Source organism: Anas platyrhynchos, chromosome 10 (assembly GCF_047663525.1).
Source record: "Anas platyrhynchos isolate ZD024472 breed Pekin duck chromosome 10, IASCAAS_PekinDuck_T2T, whole genome shotgun sequence".
NCBI lineage: Eukaryota > Metazoa > Chordata > Aves > Anseriformes > Anatidae > Anas > Anas platyrhynchos.
The window spans coordinates 21,843,091-21,859,968 of NC_092596.1; the positions used below are offsets into that span (position 1 = coordinate 21,843,091).

Sequence of the window (16,878 nt, forward strand, 5' to 3'; positions counted from 1 at the left end):
TTACTACTTTAGATTCTATAGCAGTTTCAGTAGCTCTTGACCTATACCCAAGTGCACAGCATGTGGTGTTTTGTCTGGGAGATTCATAGCTGAACAGTTTGAAAGTAGAGGACATCTCCAGGAATGGACAAAGAGCAAGTATCTTTTTGCATCAGGGATGAGTGAAAAAAAGCCTTCAATTGCTGTCCCCAGAGTTAGATAGTGTCCTTCAATACAGTCAGTCCCCATTTTCATGTAATTGTGAAAGCAGTTTTGAGTTCTGGTTTTCTGTGTACATGGACGGATTTAGACACAGGAAATGTCATCAGCTGCACAAAGTGTGAGGTTGCTTGGGACAGCAAAATTATTGTGTGAAAGATGGCCTGGGAGGGCTCTGTAAAGCTGGGATTGCTGTAGTTGCTGTCTGTGGATGCAGATACCTTGGTGACTCCAAGAGCTGGGGAAGCTTACTGAAATGCAGTAATTACTTCTTCCTCTGCACTGGGACTATCTGGGTCACATTTCTGGCATTTGGCTAGCCTGTTCCCATCCCTTACTACACCAGCCCCTGCTCCTCATCTTTGGAGAAACAACTCTGAATTTGGCTGTTTTGCTGCTGAGGAGCTGAGCAAGCTCTGACTCACAGTGAAAATCTGAGGTGTAATGGAGGAGAGCAAGGCCAAGAAAAGCCTTGCACACTGAGGCAGATGGGATGTGTCTTGGTGTAATATTTGCATTTCATTGTTTGAAAGAAATCATGTTTTAAACAAAACACCCCAGAATATTTATCTTCTTCTTGCAATTCACGCATTTATACAGTACATATACAGAATGCTCCTTCTAAAGACAGAAGGTAATCTGGAATTAATGTAAAGTAATGCTGGGGAATGTTAGTTCTGTATTTGTTGTATTTGTAATAAATTTTAATATTTGGCATTTGAAAACTTAGCTTGCCAGATTTTGAATGATGCTGCTACTTCAAAAACATTTCAATATTTAAAATAACTATACTGTTCATTTTAAGTCATACATTATTACATGTTTCCAGTTCTGTTTTTCTGAATGTGTAAGATTTTTTTTTTGCATATACTAGTATTTTGTTCTGAACGTGAACGGAATTATTTTTTTTGAGTCACCTTTTGAGGATTTCTTAGCTCTGATTGTTAAACATTCTCTTCTGGAGGTAAGTGGAGGAATCCCAAGCAGGCATGAGAAGGAGGAACAAAAGATGGTGACAACAATAGCGCCCTTTTTTTAGATCACTGAGGAGACTGTGTGTTATAAATCCTTTATATACTACATTCTCATTTTAAGTGGCAGAAATACCATATTTTCCCATTCACAAAAAAAAAAAAAAAAAAAAAAAAAGCCATGAAATTTTAGCCAATAAAAAAAAATAAATAAAAGAATTAACTACTACAGCTGAAATTATATCTCATGTAGTACTAATGTTAAGGGATTAAGTATCTCTCAAATCTCTCAAACACTAGGAATCTTCAAAAGGAAAAAAAATTTTCATCACCAACAGAAAAAATGATGATGCCCCTGAGAGATCTTATACTTTTTTTCTGTCTTCAATTTCTGTTACTTGCTATGAAAATTCCTGCTCTTTACGTGTTTGAAAGATGGTAATTTGTTTGTTTGTTTTTCTCCTAAACAGTATTTACCCTTTAACAAATCCAGGAAAGAAAAATGTTACGCTTCCCTAATGGTTAACAGGTAAGCACTGAAGGAACTGTTTGTTCCGACTCAAATATTTTATCAACTGGTAAACTCTGGTCAGCAGTAGTGAACTATATGCTAACTATGTCATAGCTGACAATAACAATATCTTACAGACGAATTTTAAGTACACAAATTTACTACAAAAATTCTTAATTTGTGTAGTAAATATTTCCACCGTTTTCCAAATAACCTGACACAGGATCACTGGCGCTCTGTATCTAATTCAGCAGGGAGTTTTCTTGTCTCACATCCTTCCAGAACTGAGTTAAAATTTAAAATATGTATATCTACAAAAAATATTTTGATGTCAACATGTCACTCAATGCTCCTTGCCTGTTAACCATGAAGTATTTTTCCAAGTAGCATCAACTACATAAAAAGGAAAATCTAATAGCCTTTAGCATTCAAAGAAATTATTTTTGCAAGCCATGTGAAATGAATAAATTCTGTTTCCAGCAACTACATTTGCATTCTGACAGGCAGAAAAGCAGTAGGGTTTTTTTCCCACATGCTGCCTGTTCAATCAAAGGAACTCATTACTGAAGCTGATAAAGAGTGGGTATTAATACTAAGCATGTCCATTTCATATTATACATATTATTCTGGCAGAAGAATATTTTCATCTCCAGATCATAGCAGAAGTAATTAAAATTCAAGACATTAATTATACTTTAATTAAACCAAACCATATTTCATATGATTGTTTTGGCAGTATGAGGAAGTCTGTCTCCTCAACAGCTAGTGAGATGGTTATGACAAATTATAAAATCACTGAAGCCAAGTAGAATTGTTCCAGTCAATTAAGTGTGTCTGTGAAGGACTATATACAGCACGTAAGCAAAGGGAAAAAAATCAGCGGTATTTTAAACTCTTTCAGCCATACACTGCCGTCATTTATAGTCACAAATAATGAAAATTTGTTCTTTTTTCTCTCTGTGTAATTTAAGAAACCTATGGTTTTGAATGGACCAGTTAACATGTTAAGCATTAATAGCACATCCATTGATCTGTTAATTTGTCAAATGACATGGCCCAAAACACTACTGCTCTGTGTGAGAAAGTGTTTTTTCAGCAAAGGACAGGCAAAAACTTACAGCCACACAATGCTTTGGCGACATACATTATTCTTCTTTGGCTCAGTGTTTTCCTTTTAAATATTTTTACATGTGGAAGTGAGCTATAAAATGTTGTGATTTTGTGGTTAGAATTGAAATGCTGTGTTTCATTACATCCTTAAATATGTGTGTGTGTGTGTGTGCATTCTAGGGATTTTCTTCCAGAACGTAAGCAATTGCTAACTGCAAATCTTTCTTACTAATATAGGCTACGTAGCATAAGCAGACAGGCACCAATTTTTCCAAGTATAGTACCATGACATAGAGAACTGGAATAGGGTGACTGATGAATGCTGCAGATAGATGAGAGATTCACAAATTACTTCCTGGCTCCATGTTTCAAAGCCTACATTTTAGCAAGCAAGAGATATATAAGTGACTACAGGACTGTAGTCTCTGATTAGTTTTGATCTCTTTTTAAGCAGAAAGTATAAATAAAACAAAACAAAATAAAAAGCTTAGAAAATATAAAGCTTTTTAGTTATCTCTGAAGTTTTGTCCTTTTACAGCAATGATGGTCGGTATCCAAGTAATTCTGGACACAGCAGGCATATCTGGGTATAGTTGATGAGAACGTTTGCCTAGTAGTGCAACATTTAATATCTCTTCCACAGGCTTTATTAATTTTAGTCGAGACTTTGGATCTGGTAGATATCATACTTCTATGTTTACTGAAATTAGTGAAGTGAATAATTAATACTCACGGGACTACTGAAGATAAGTGTTCTTCTCTTGCATAATAGAGAAATTAGATGATACTAAAGCAAATGTTAAAACGCACAGGTTATACAAAAATGTGTAAAGTGCTGATATAGCAAGGCATTGGCTGAGTTATGCTTACATAGTTTGAAAATGTGAGTAGGAAGAGTGTTTGTATTTAACCTTGTTAAACAGGAAGAAGTCACTATTTGAGTTAGTGGGGAGCTCTTAGTGCTCTGTCCAGCATATTGCTGAGTCAGCTGGCTTTCCCCATAGTGACAGTGAAGTTCCTGAGCTCAGTTTGCTATAAGTGACTTTGTTAGTCATGTAGATAATGTTTTGAAATCTATGTATATGATTTTAAGGTGTATTGACTACATACAAAGTCTAACAGGTATGTAACAGTTTTAGTTGCATCAGAACATTAGCATTCACTATGTGAGCAAGGTGGTCCAAATCTGAACTGAACCAGGAACCATTCTTTACTTGGATCAAACTCATGCTAGAAAAAGTAGATGTGGTTTACCAGAGTGTATGTAAGGGTTCACTAAATATGTTTCCTGTTCTTAAAACTTCCAAGAAATTTCTAATTTGTGTACAAGTTTATTATAATATTTGCATAATGTATGGCAATGGCTGCAGAGGGATTTGAACACTAATGCTCAGTAATATGAAATATTCCATATTATTTCTTTGAAATTTTTCATAATAGCCTCAGTTATTTCCCAAGTTTCTCATACCTGAAGGTACTTAATGAATAAGTCTTATTCTGTTCAATGAAGCTGAACTTTCTAAATAGAAATTGCTCTAAAGATGCTAATTGAACTTGAGCTTTGGAACCTGATCTGTGGATTTTTTATGTTTTTTGTTTATTTGGTTTGTTTGTTTGTGATATCTGCATAAACATACTTAAAGAAAAAAGAAATAGATACAGAAACATCATGGTATGTTAAAAAACAAGCATCTTCTAACTGCCATTCCATCCTGCTTTGCTTCTTCAGAGTAGTTAATGAATGTTTCTTGCTGTTTTGTCTCATTTTTCTATGAAGCAGGCAGTTCCTTGGAAGCTGTTAGCAGCTTCATTTCAGAAAAATTCTATTCCTCTTAAATACCTGGACCGCAAGCTGCACCTTTCACACAGATAGAGCACTGCCTAAAGAGAGCTTTACCAGATGAACTCTTTCCCTGCGATGTAAATCTTGGTTAACATGTTAGACTGTTTTCATAGACGCATCATGTAAGACCATAAGTAATTAGTCACAGTCCGGAGTTGGTAATCGATTGGAATTCTTTGTCCTCTCCTACAAAGGTACTGTACCCCATAATCAGAGTCACACTCAGATACCTTCCAATTAAAACAGTTCCATTGTTGAAAATAATCAATGATGGGCCAGAGAAAGCGAATAAGGGAAAAGTTTAATTCTCTGATTTGGTGGTTAGGACAATTGTCTTGGGAGTGCTATTAGAAAGTTCTACGCACTTTCCAAAAATATGTATTTGATATTAAATAATCTTAATGCAAATGTGGAAAATTTCCATCTCTTCTCTGAGAAGTGTGCCATGACAGCTGTGAACCTTGCTCCTATACTTGTCCGTTTAATGCACTCAGTTTTGCATTTGTGTAGCTACAGCAGGGTTAGTGATGTTTACCCCAGAGTAGTTTGTAATCTGATGATTATTACATCTGGTGATTACATACAGTCCTTTCCTGGGAAGATAGCTCCAAATCAGGCTAAGAGCAGCACAGAATAGGTCACCACACCTGCAGGGAATTCTTTAACCACATAGTTGTTTTTGAAAAGCAGGCATAACTGCTGTTCTGGTCTGGTTCTGAATGGGATTGTTTCTGTGTACTGTACCTACAAACTCCACCTACAAACGTAGATGGTGTATTTGGTGTATTCCAAGTTCCAGAATCTCCCATTCTGGAGAACAGATTAAAAGCCACCCAGTTTGAAAATCCTGGTGTGTTTAATATACAACCAAATCTACCAAATTATTCCAAAATATTAGCATTGTGTAGAAAGCAGAATTTAAAATTTGTAGTGAACTTCAGTTTCAAAAAATGAAGTGAACTACAAATGATTTTTCCCTTGTTCTTCCTTAAACCAGCACTGCATAAAATGAATTATGTCTCCAGTAATAAAATTAAAGTTTTTTTAACTTGTTTTTATTACTATGCCTTTTCTTTGGTGATATTTTTGCAGTAATCCCCATACTATAAAACTGAAAGCATCACAACTTCAAGAACATATGCGTAGATTTACATTTTTAAATAAAAAATATTGTTATATTGAAATGACACATTCAGGGAAAATTCTCATAAACCTGAAATAGTACTACAGATAAAATCAAAATGCAAAGGCTAATAACAGGAAAATTAGATTTTAAGAATTTTGAGCAAAGCTTTTTCCTCATGAAGAGTAAGGACAGAGCTGAACATTTAAGTCTAGTATTTTCTGGTTTAGTACACTTACAGTTATTCTTTCAAATAATGTTTATCTGATTGAGATAGCTCCCTGTTTATCTCCCCCTTTCAACAAGTATTTTCTTTAGTAGTGCTTCTTGCAGAATGGAAACAGGATTTTTGGATTAATTTAGCTATAGACTAGTCTTGCTGGTCAATTATTTTTTTCCCTTCAAAATCTCAAAACTCCCATTAGTCATACACAGAATACAGAACCTTTCAAAAAATGAAACATTCCAGGCTGATCTTCAAGGGGGCATGAAATGTTGAACTAAGAGTTAAAGGGGAATTCTCAAGAAGAAACATAGACAGAGATGTGAAATGTTTAGCCAGGTGAGAATAAATAAAAGGCTATTTTAGAATGATAACTTTTCCAAACATGTGCATGTAAGAGTGTATTAGCAAGACTGCAGAGCCTCTTAGGACTCAGAAAGCTGTTTCTATTTAATTATGCAGGAAAACTGTGATACAATCATGATATTTGCCTTAGAGTAACAAGACCAGTCACTAAAATTCATTGAATGCTAGAGCTGTTGCAGAAGGAAAAGTGAAGCAAGCATAAACTTTAACAGATTTATTTTATTTTATAGAATTTTTATTATTTTTTTCCTCTTTCTTTTTACAATGAATGCATTTTTACTATTTCTTATGTGATCTTTACCAGTCATTTTCTTCCTTCTGGAACTGGTTGACTCTAGTGACATTGTTTTATGACTGAATATAAAATTGCCTATGAAGTCAGCAAAGCCTGTTAAATAAGCTGTCAAAACACAAACCATTTCATACCTTAAAGCTCAGTAAGAAAGACAATTTTATCCAACTTAAAATTAAAGTCTTTCAGTGTCACCTTATTGGACAGCCTCGAGATAGATTGCATACAGCTACTGTTCATTATGATGCATCTGTAGGCTATTCAGTTTCAATAATAAATGGTGAAAGAATCATCAGAGACTTAAAAAAATTGGCTTGATAAAAGGGTTTTCTTCAGGAACATGTTTTAAACTAAAATGAAAAGATTATAAATGGACTTCATAGTATAGTATTACAGTAGGATTTGGGTAGATACTTGTCAGACATCTTTCTGTGTGACAGAGACTAAAGGGTTTTGTAAAGGTGAGAAAATAGTGCTTTGAATGAGAACCTCATGTACTGCAGAGCAAGTATTCAACATGTTATCTTTGCATTTCTACCAAGGGCTCCCTTCTCAAGTCTGACCAAAGGTATTTTTTATAAGATGAGAAGTTCATATTAATTCAATTACACCTGTAATGTGTACCTGTAACTTGTACCTGTGTACACCTGTAACATGTAACACCAACACCGTGTGCACACACTGATAGAGTGAGAACTGGCTGAAAGATACCTAATTTAAACACTGGCTGTAACTAACAGAAGCAGGCTTTATATTTCAGTGGGAATAATTTTATCTTTATAACACTAGAAATTCTGACCATCAGATTTTTCTTTAAAATTCAGCTATCAGGATCTAATCCTGTTTACATTAATGACAAAGAACAGACAGAATCTGATTTTCCTGGGTTCTTATTTATGTACTTGACTTGAGCAGCCTTCTGGCCAGAGAATATTAATGTCAGGAGGTTTTTAAATGTTTTTTGTTTTTTTTTCAGATTAGAGTTCCTATGGCAACAGAAAACTTTTTTCATAACCAATACTAGCAAAGCATTAGCACTTTGAACTATGATGGTTGTACTAGTCCGTATTTGCTGAAGCACAAATGAGTACTGACATTTTCAAAATGATCCAATTATAGATCAGTGATACCTTGTGTAGAGATTTTGGTATTATTAAATACTATAATATCATTTGGAGTAAAAATTTAATAAATAATTAGGAAAATAAATAGAAGGGGAACCATTAGGCCAAGCATGGTTCACTTGCTTCAATGCAAGAAGAAAACTTTTGTTTTACCCCCATCACCATCCTAATGTTCTAGCAGGAGGAAGTTCTGTTATGGAGATACTCCCTAGCTTCAAAGTAGTCTTTGATTAAATAAGAATGGTAAAGCAGGCTGGTATAAGACAAATTGAAAATAGTGTAAGAACAGCAATAAATGAGAAAGTCTTACATTTGTGTCTAATTTCAGACTGAAATTTATGGAGTGAAAAGAGAAACTGAAAATAAACTCAAGGCATTTCATTATGCGGAATTTATTATATAGAACTGCAGTATTTGGCTTAACAACAATAAAAAGCATAAAATTCTTGTTAAAAAAAAAAAAAAAAAAAAAGCAACATTTCTTCTCAGATCCCTGAATGTAAGCCATATACGTTGTGTACATGGCTTTGGCAAACACAATCATAGGGTCAAGAATAAAGATCTATGCAAAAGTCAGATAATACATACTATAGCAGTAAATGTCTCATACTGAAAGTGGAAAAAATAAATAAATAAATAAAATAAAATAAAATAAAATAAAATAAAATAAAATAAAATAAAATAAAATAAAATAAAATAATAAAAGAATAACAAAGGAAAGATTTCATCCTTTTTTAAATCCTTCCTTCCTTCATTTCAGAAATAGTATTTATAATTACTTTTCTGTTTACATTGACATTGTTGAAATCAACAAAGCTAAATGAAATAGAAGGATGGCAAGCAAAATAGTTGTGAGCACTAATGTACTAATGTGAGAATTCCTCTTAAATTTTATTAGATTTAATTGAATCCAAAGATTAATATTGTAAGTGCTGTAAAAACGTATCAACTGGTGGAAGATTAATTATGAGTGTAGTTTCAGTGGAAAACATTAAACTTCAGCAGTTCTTAATATAAAACAAACTACTGAAAATAAATATTATTGTAGATGGCAAAAAAAGAGAAAGGCATTTAAAGGATCTGAAACCAATACATAGCTGCAAAATGTTCTGTGGGCTTGCCTAAGACAATGAGAGGGGCTTTTTTGTTTTGGGGGAGTAGAAAGCCATTCACCTTCTGTAGAGCTTAAAGAAGATAGAATTTTAGAGGCATTTTTTTCCTTGAGAGATTTGAAGTTAAACTTAGTTGGTTCTGAGCATCAGCTGTAGTTTATCTGCTAGTCAAGCTCCTTGGGGTTAAGATTTTATTGATCTTGAGGGATCTCCTGCCCTATAGGGTGAATTGCTGTTTTAACAATAAATACCTTTAAAAATGTACCCTACAGTGAGGGAAGAGTGATTAAGACTAAAAAACTTGAAAGCTATTGTTGAAACTTGCAAGCATTCTTTGCTATGGCTGTAATTAAAATCCTGAATGATAATCAAGCTTTTAGGCCAACTCATTCCATCCATGAAAAAACAAATACCAGTTTATTCCAAAAACATTGTCTTCGGAACATTTTGTTGTTTATCAAAACAAATACCGATGTAAACGCTATGTTGATTTTGTTAATTATATTCCCACCAATGTACCAGACAGCATTCTTTCAGAATATTAATATCTTTATGCAAATTAGAGAAGGTTTTTTAGAAATAACTTCGCTGCTTCAAACCATTAGTCTGTTTTATGGGGTGAAGCAATCCAATTTCAACTGAGTTCAGGATGACAGTCCTAGTTACTACAGTCATTACCTGATCCTTCAGATGGGGTGGATTGGGTTCATAGTTCATGATTTGCAAGACTCATATTTTCAAATTTTCATGTGGGCCTTATTCAAGACATACTTAAAGAACAGATCAGAATCAGAACTGATTCTTGTTCTCATTTTCAGGCTTTTAGCAGTCCTGTACTCACAGGACTCACCCACTCTTGTTTGTCATGCCCATTCCCTTTTGGCATACTCCAGTATCTTTCCTTTCTATACCAAATTGGACAGGGAAAAATACATAGTCCAGGGAACAGATCTCTTAGTCTTAGTCTCTGAGAAATAGTTTTTATTAAATCACTAGGTTTTACTGTAGTTATTCAGCCAGTTACTAGGCTTATGGATATTCATCTAGTCTGTCAAATTCCTAATGATGAGGGGGGATTTTCATGGGCCCCCTGCCATGCATGTTTCTAGACTGATATATTCCTAAATGGCTTTGTGAAACTTAGACATCAGCAGAAAACATTGCATTTTCTGTCCTTGAGCAAGTTATTTTCTGGGACTACTTTGGGAATATTCCTATCTTTTCCTAGGATTTCTCCTATTGGAGAAAGTGATTTTTTGCCCCTTTTCACATTCTTCTAATCCCAGTATTGCAAAGAAAACCACGAGGAATCACTGGTAATAGCATTAACAGCACTAATAAGATTGTAAAATATCATTGTTTTAATATCATATTGTTTAAAATATCATTGTCTTTATGTGCCAGTGAAGGCAGATTTAAGGGATTTAGAATCTCTGGAAGCTTCTTGTGCTCCATTTTCAGCTCTGCTCAACTCCTGGCATGGGAGCTGGATGTTCTCTGGGATTGAAGCTAAGTGGTGGACAGAGGTCACCCAGGTGATGACTGAATGGCCTGAGTTTTGAGTTCATTCTCATACAAGTCTTTCTGCAGTGTTTGTTGTACTGAAACGTTTCACAAGGCAGTAGTATTTAAGGAAAAAGTGTGTCACGAGCTATGTGGGTTCCAAAGAAAAAGACCAGAGGTAGATATTCAGATTTCAGATGGATAAAATAGAAATGAAATGAAATGAAATGAAATGAAATGAAATGAAATGAAAACAGGGAGGCAAATTTTACCTCTGGTTTCATTCCAGTTACAGTTAAAAACAAACAGGATTTTATGTCTACTGTGCATTTCAACAGACATGTAGATGCTTCATCTTAATAACTGTTCCCTTGATTATAAAAACAGCTTCTTGAGGACTGTGTGATTCTTTAAACTGGAAATACTGTCAGACCAACTTGGAGTTTTTTAAAACATAGAACTATATTATGGCTGTTAATGTTTGTTGAAATTACACAAACGTCTTTGAGATAAATACAAAAGTTTGTCTTAGTTTTCAGAAATAATCTTTCATAAGTAAAATGGATATGTGTTCTATTTTGGAAAACAAGTTTTGTGTGTGTGTGTGTGTGTTGTGTTGGTTTTTTTTCTCTGACAAGAACGAAATAGTGGTCTATTCTAAAGCTTTTAGGTTAATCATTCCAAATTCAAAGTATAAATCTAGATTAACAATAAGTAATTGTTTCCAGGTATTCCTTTAGCACACTATTAATATCTGTTGTATAAGATTTTGTGGAAAGTAAGTCTTTCTAATGCAACTTGTTTTGTTTGAGGTGTCTGTGTTAAACAGTAATGTAATCAGTTAAGGAATAGATCTACTGAAGAGCTTAGAAAAAATTGGAGGAAGTAGAAAATTCTTCAAAACAAGCTGTCAGGAAACTGTTGTGCAGCCTTCTAGAGATAGTCAGTTTGTGCAACAATTACTTTTTTAAAAGTACAAAGGTCTATTGAAGCATGAAACAGAGACTTCTGTCTGGCTTTTAAAAATAGGCCAGGTTCGAGGAGGTACAGAAACCCTGACAGCTGACATAAAAGGAGGAGCACATTTTAGGGAAAGAGATGATCAGGAGGATTGGGATGAGGTTTAGAAGTCATTGTTGTATTGATGTTTAATGTCCTTTGTCAACGCAAGGATAAGGGACAGTTGGGTTGTGTTTACAACATAAATGCTAGAACAAATAAAAGGGTGGATTTATTAGTTCAGCTGTGAGCTGTTCACAGAGCTTTTTGTTTGGTGCATTGTGTTGTGAGTTTAGCAGAATAGAGCACATTAGTTCTGTCTGATGATAATGAACTCAGAGCAGAGTATGAATGAGATGAGGGGAACCATGGGACTCACAGTAATAGTTTCATAAGCATGCTGCTGTTTTCCTGCATCTGCATTATGTTTCACAAAGACATTAAAATGGGTTGTTTCCAAACAATGAGTTTCCTAAACTGAACAAATCCATTTAAACATAAGCTAGCTCTTTTGCTGTTACAACATAATAATAATAACAACCCTATTGGCACCTCTTAAAATACAGTTATAGCTATATTTCTAAGTCTCTTGTAACTTAACGCTTCTCAGAGCATGAACAGTACTGGCAGTCAATTAAAATGCTGAAGGATGATTTACCTATAGGAGTAGATGATCCAAACAGATGAAAGAAGTGTAATTATTATTTCTTATCTAGGAAATACTGCTTCAAACAAAATATATTTGAAAGAAGCATTGCTGAGATATTTATATGGGGAAATGTAGAGTTTTATGAATAACTAACTTCTTATTTCTTATAATTTCAAACAAGGCTTCTTTCTAACTGATTGATTCCTCTTGGAAACTAATTGTTTCTTATCAATTCATTAACAGAAATCAGCAAAATAATTTTCAGTACGTATTTAAATAGTACAGGACTCAACTATCTCCCTTCTTCATGAAGATGGTCCAAACTCTACATTAAAAATAGGAAGAAAATTTTTTATCAGATAGTCTCCTTCCACTTCTGTCTTTTTTTGAATAAGAATAGACACATACTTTAGTATTCTTTCTGGATTACTATTATTTTTATCTGATTTTGGATGTGTAGAGCCAAATACCTACGGTTATTAAAGGAATGTGCAATTTATCTTCCAGAGTATATGCTAAAACAAAATTCAAAATTATTTTTAACTTGCTCTAGAATAGTTGACAGCTCTACTTGCTTAAATTTTATGTCCTGCTGAGCTGTCAGAAGTGGGGAAAAAAAAACTCTCTGTCCTTTCTGTCCTTTTTAGTGCAGTATATTAGATATATTTCTATTGGTCTTCACAGTTGAAAATTTACCCCATTATAGTGAGAACCAAAATGTGTTTTTAACTATAGAACATGAGGCAACAATTCAGCCGTATTTCTTTCAATGCCCCGTTCTCAGATGGTGCATTTTATTGGTAAAACTTCAAAACTTGTGGGAATGGCATTAGGACTACAGGCCTAGTTAAATACATCTTACACTAAAAATAGACTTGCTAAAATGTTCTTAATGGTTTAAAAAACAGTTGTAGGTGAGAACAAGTATCCAGGAGCCAACAGTAATTATTCATAACGTGCTGTTTAAGCATTTCGTATCTTTACTAGCTTACATCATGGCACACATTATGCATTTGATCTCACTATGTGCAGAAAATTTTACACTTCTAGGAATAGAAATGGTTAGTACTTCGATTTCCTATGTTTTCCATTTCTACCATTATGTTATGTATAAATCTTCAAAAATATATGTGATTGAATAAATGAGCTCTTTCACTATGCATCACTATGCATATGTAGAGATCTAAATTTGTGCACAGCAGCTTTTCTTGTGCAGTAATGTCAGAGTTCAATAATTAATTATTTATACATGATATATTAAATGGAAATATCTGTCATCAAACTGTGTCAGCAATGCTGCATTTATTCCATGATTGGTTTTTTTGTTTTGTTTTGTTGTTGTTTTGTGTGTGTGTGTGTGTGTGTGTGATGCATTAGGATTTAAAGGAAGTTGGTTTTAAGCTTTTTATAGTCACATGTCTAGTAATTTTAAACAAATTTTAGACAAGTACTCAAGTTAGACTTCTTAATTACAAAAAAATAAAAATAAAAATATTGGAAGTATGACTTGAGCCTACTTCCATATACTAATTTTATATGAAAGGATTAAGAGTGGCCTTTGGAAAGCAATCTCAGTTCTCTTATTAAGTCACCACTGCTTCTTACAGGCAGCTTTGATCTGCTATTTGCTAAAGTCATGCAGCCTTTTCTTTCTTTAATAGAGGTTTTGTACTGGATATATGTAGGAAACTACATAATATATTCAAATTCTTACTTAACATTTACTGAATGACTGTAATCCATACAAGATGAATAAACAACCAAACCAAGAATAACTCAGAACATCTGAGTAAAAGATGAATAATAAATGCATGCTCCACTGTCAAAATATCGCTGACTATCAGGACACAGCAAAATTTCTGAAGAAGGACTGAAAGTCAGGTTTCAAAAAAACCTCCAGACATTTTCAAGGCTTATGTAGAATTACTTCTTACACATATTCTACCTCTGCTCAGCTTCATCATATTTCTTCCTAACTTTGTCATGTAGTTAAATACTCATTGCCAATCACTCTCATTGTCTGCATTCACTTTAGTCAGACTGACTGGTTCACCATTGGCAAAAGTTTGTAAAACCATGAAGTTTGAAGAGAATTGTAGGCTTTTTGCTCTTGACTCCTTTTCAAGCTGCTTGTTCTTGATGAAGAGTGGCTACAATGGAGGAGAGAGACATAAAATTGAGGTGACCCAGGTAAACTGGCTTAAAGACAGTAAACTGAAAGATGTTAAAGTACTATAGCCAGACATGTTGAGGGGAGTACTTTGGGATGGCTAAGTTTTGAACCAGTAGCGTGGAAAGGATTTTTGTGGTCTGAGTGGAATGCTTAGAAAAAGGAACTATTTTAGCTACAGTTATTGAAAATAAATAAAAAGATGTATCATCAGATCTTCACCACCTTACAAAGCATTCCAGTGTGTTTATACAGAAGTTTCACTGAATCGTTATGAACATAAAATAGAAAAAGCGTTATGGCGACATACAGAAGTATGAATTAAGTCAGCAATCGAAAGCTGAATGTGGGCTAATTTCTTATGTTTTCAAATACATTCTTTCCTTATGCCTCCTAAAACAAGAATGGAAATTAAAATAGAATCTAATTAAATTTCAAATTGCTTGAATAGTATATCCTCACAAGCACCAAAGCTTATAGCCACTGTGGATTATTTATCTGTTATGAGTTATTTTGCATGCTCTAAACAATTCTCTTTGACTATCAGTAACTCCTTTTATGAACAATAGCATACAATTTGCTTGTTGTATTACACAAGTGGTTTCAATATGCTCCCAGTGTCTCTAGAGACTCAGTGTGTGTTATATCAGCTATTGCAAGTTGATAACGGTGTCACATGTTCTTTTCCATTTTAATGTAGTGTCATACAAGCTGTTATACAAGTTTCCATGTCTCAGACTTCTTGATACCATCCAATTATTTGGAAAGTCTAAAGATACTGATACAACCAAACTGAACCAAAGAAATATTGACAATGTGAACAGTAGGCACATAATAATAATAATAATAATAATAATAATAATAATTAATAATAATTGAAACAGTGTGGGATTATAATATACAAGTTTTGTGTATCTGATTTGTAAAAACATTTTTATAAAATTAAGACACCTAAATCCCTTAAACTAAAAGTTGAAAAATTATTTGCACTGGAGTTTACTTTGCTCTTTAGAGTTTTCCTGGGGGGTGGTTTTTGACATTTGTTTGTATCTATCCATATCAGACAATAAAGGCACACTAAATCCTACTATACCAGGTTGCCTGTGAGTCATTTACTGTTTTGCACTCCCAAATCTATGACTTGCAACAGTTCAAAGGCATGAGAACATTTTGCTCTGTATTGGAAACATTTAACAATCTGTTCAGCTCACATCTGAAATACAATATTGGCTAGATATTTTCTACAGTATTAATAAACCAGACTGTTCTGAGATGTATCCGATCTAAACGATAAAGAGATATGTGTCCATACCTCAGTCTGAACCAAATGATACCTATTGTTTTCCTCTGCAAGAATGTGAACCAAGTAGACTGTTGAGTCTCTTCTACAGTTCTTATGGTCATAAAAGTATAAATAAATAGGAAAAACAAAACAAAACAAACAAAAAAAAAAAAACTTCAATCTTGTCCCAAATTTTTTTAAGTGTTTGCCAGTGATTATTAAAGGTCACTAATTGACAATTTATTGTGTAACTATTTATTGCAAGGTCGTATTGTTGCTGTTACTGTCATATCTTTATGTATCTTATTTCATTAAAATGTCATTCTAGCTGATCCTTTTTAAAGAGACATGTTGGACTAGGTGGACTAGGACCTCCAGAGGACCCTTTTAGCCTGAATTAGTCTGTGTTTTTTATTTTTTCCACATGTAATTGCAAAGATCCCTGAAATGCACTGCCAATCCAGCATCTTTAATCATGCTTTAGGTCTTACTTTATTTGTACTGATCAAAAATATCCCAAAATGACCTTTTTTAATTGAAAATCACTCCAGAGTTACAGAGCAAAATTAGCCCACTACTCAAGTCAGGAAGTAAGTCATATATTTAAGAATTCGTGGGCTTTCACCAAAGCTAAGCAGACTGCCACCCTAAAATACATGGTGGTGGTGTGTTTTGGTTTGGTTTGTGCATATTTTTGCAGATTATTTATAGCACAGAGTTATTTGTAGTGTATACTCCAGAATTTTTGAGATATGCCGGATTTGCATACAGGAAAAAAATGAGAAAGCATTGGCCAGACTATCTGCTGCTATAACAGATACATATATATATTCTTTGGTAAGGGAAAGTGAGACGGATGCAAATTCTTCCATCCCATTGACCTTGTTCAGTGAGCCTGATCTAGATTATGTTATACCAATCATCATGCAGTTGGATCTGGTTATAAATATAATATGACATACAGACTTTGATGGAGCTGATTTACCCTTCTGGGTACTTACATTTCAGTCTGTGGGATGAATCTGGGGGCTTTTTCTGTCTAAAAATTCTGAATGTGCAGTGTAGAGAGAGACAGAAAAAAACATAGCTCCTCCAAGGGATGATGTTACTAGATATTATTGTTCCTTGGACATTTTCTGTGTAATTTATAGTATCTTCAGTTAATGGAACAAAACTGACATTGTCTTATTCTTCAACAAGATAATTATCCAGCATATAGTAAAAAAGGTTTTATGTCAAGACTTTGTATTTTCATAAGAGAAACAGAAATAGACAATCCTGTTCCTTTTCTGAACCAAATACTGAAATGTATTGCACACTGAAGATTGTTCAATCTTACTGATATAGAAGTCAAATTAATCCCACCTCATCTGTGTTTGAAGAGTCATTGTGCCAAATTTTA

General features: G+C 33.9%; 1 protein-coding gene and 1 long non-coding RNA gene across 3 annotated transcripts in view; one reads left to right on the plus strand and one right to left on the minus strand.

Annotated features, from left to right (window-relative positions):
• KLHL4 (kelch like family member 4) overlaps window positions 1–16,878 on the minus strand; it is an 83,115-nt gene that overhangs the window by 62,718 nt on the left and 3,519 nt on the right. The gene's annotated exons all lie outside the window — the stretch shown is intronic.
• Window positions 1,638–16,878, plus strand: part of LOC106014542 (uncharacterized) — a 144,517-nt gene continuing 129,276 nt past the window's right edge. The window contains exon 1 of one of the 2 annotated variants that reach the window (XR_011811646.1): window positions 1,638–1,698. This is a non-coding gene — a long non-coding RNA (uncharacterized lncRNA). The remainder of the gene's footprint in view (window positions 1,699–16,878) is intronic. The other variant, XR_011811649.1, reaches the window with a different exon arrangement.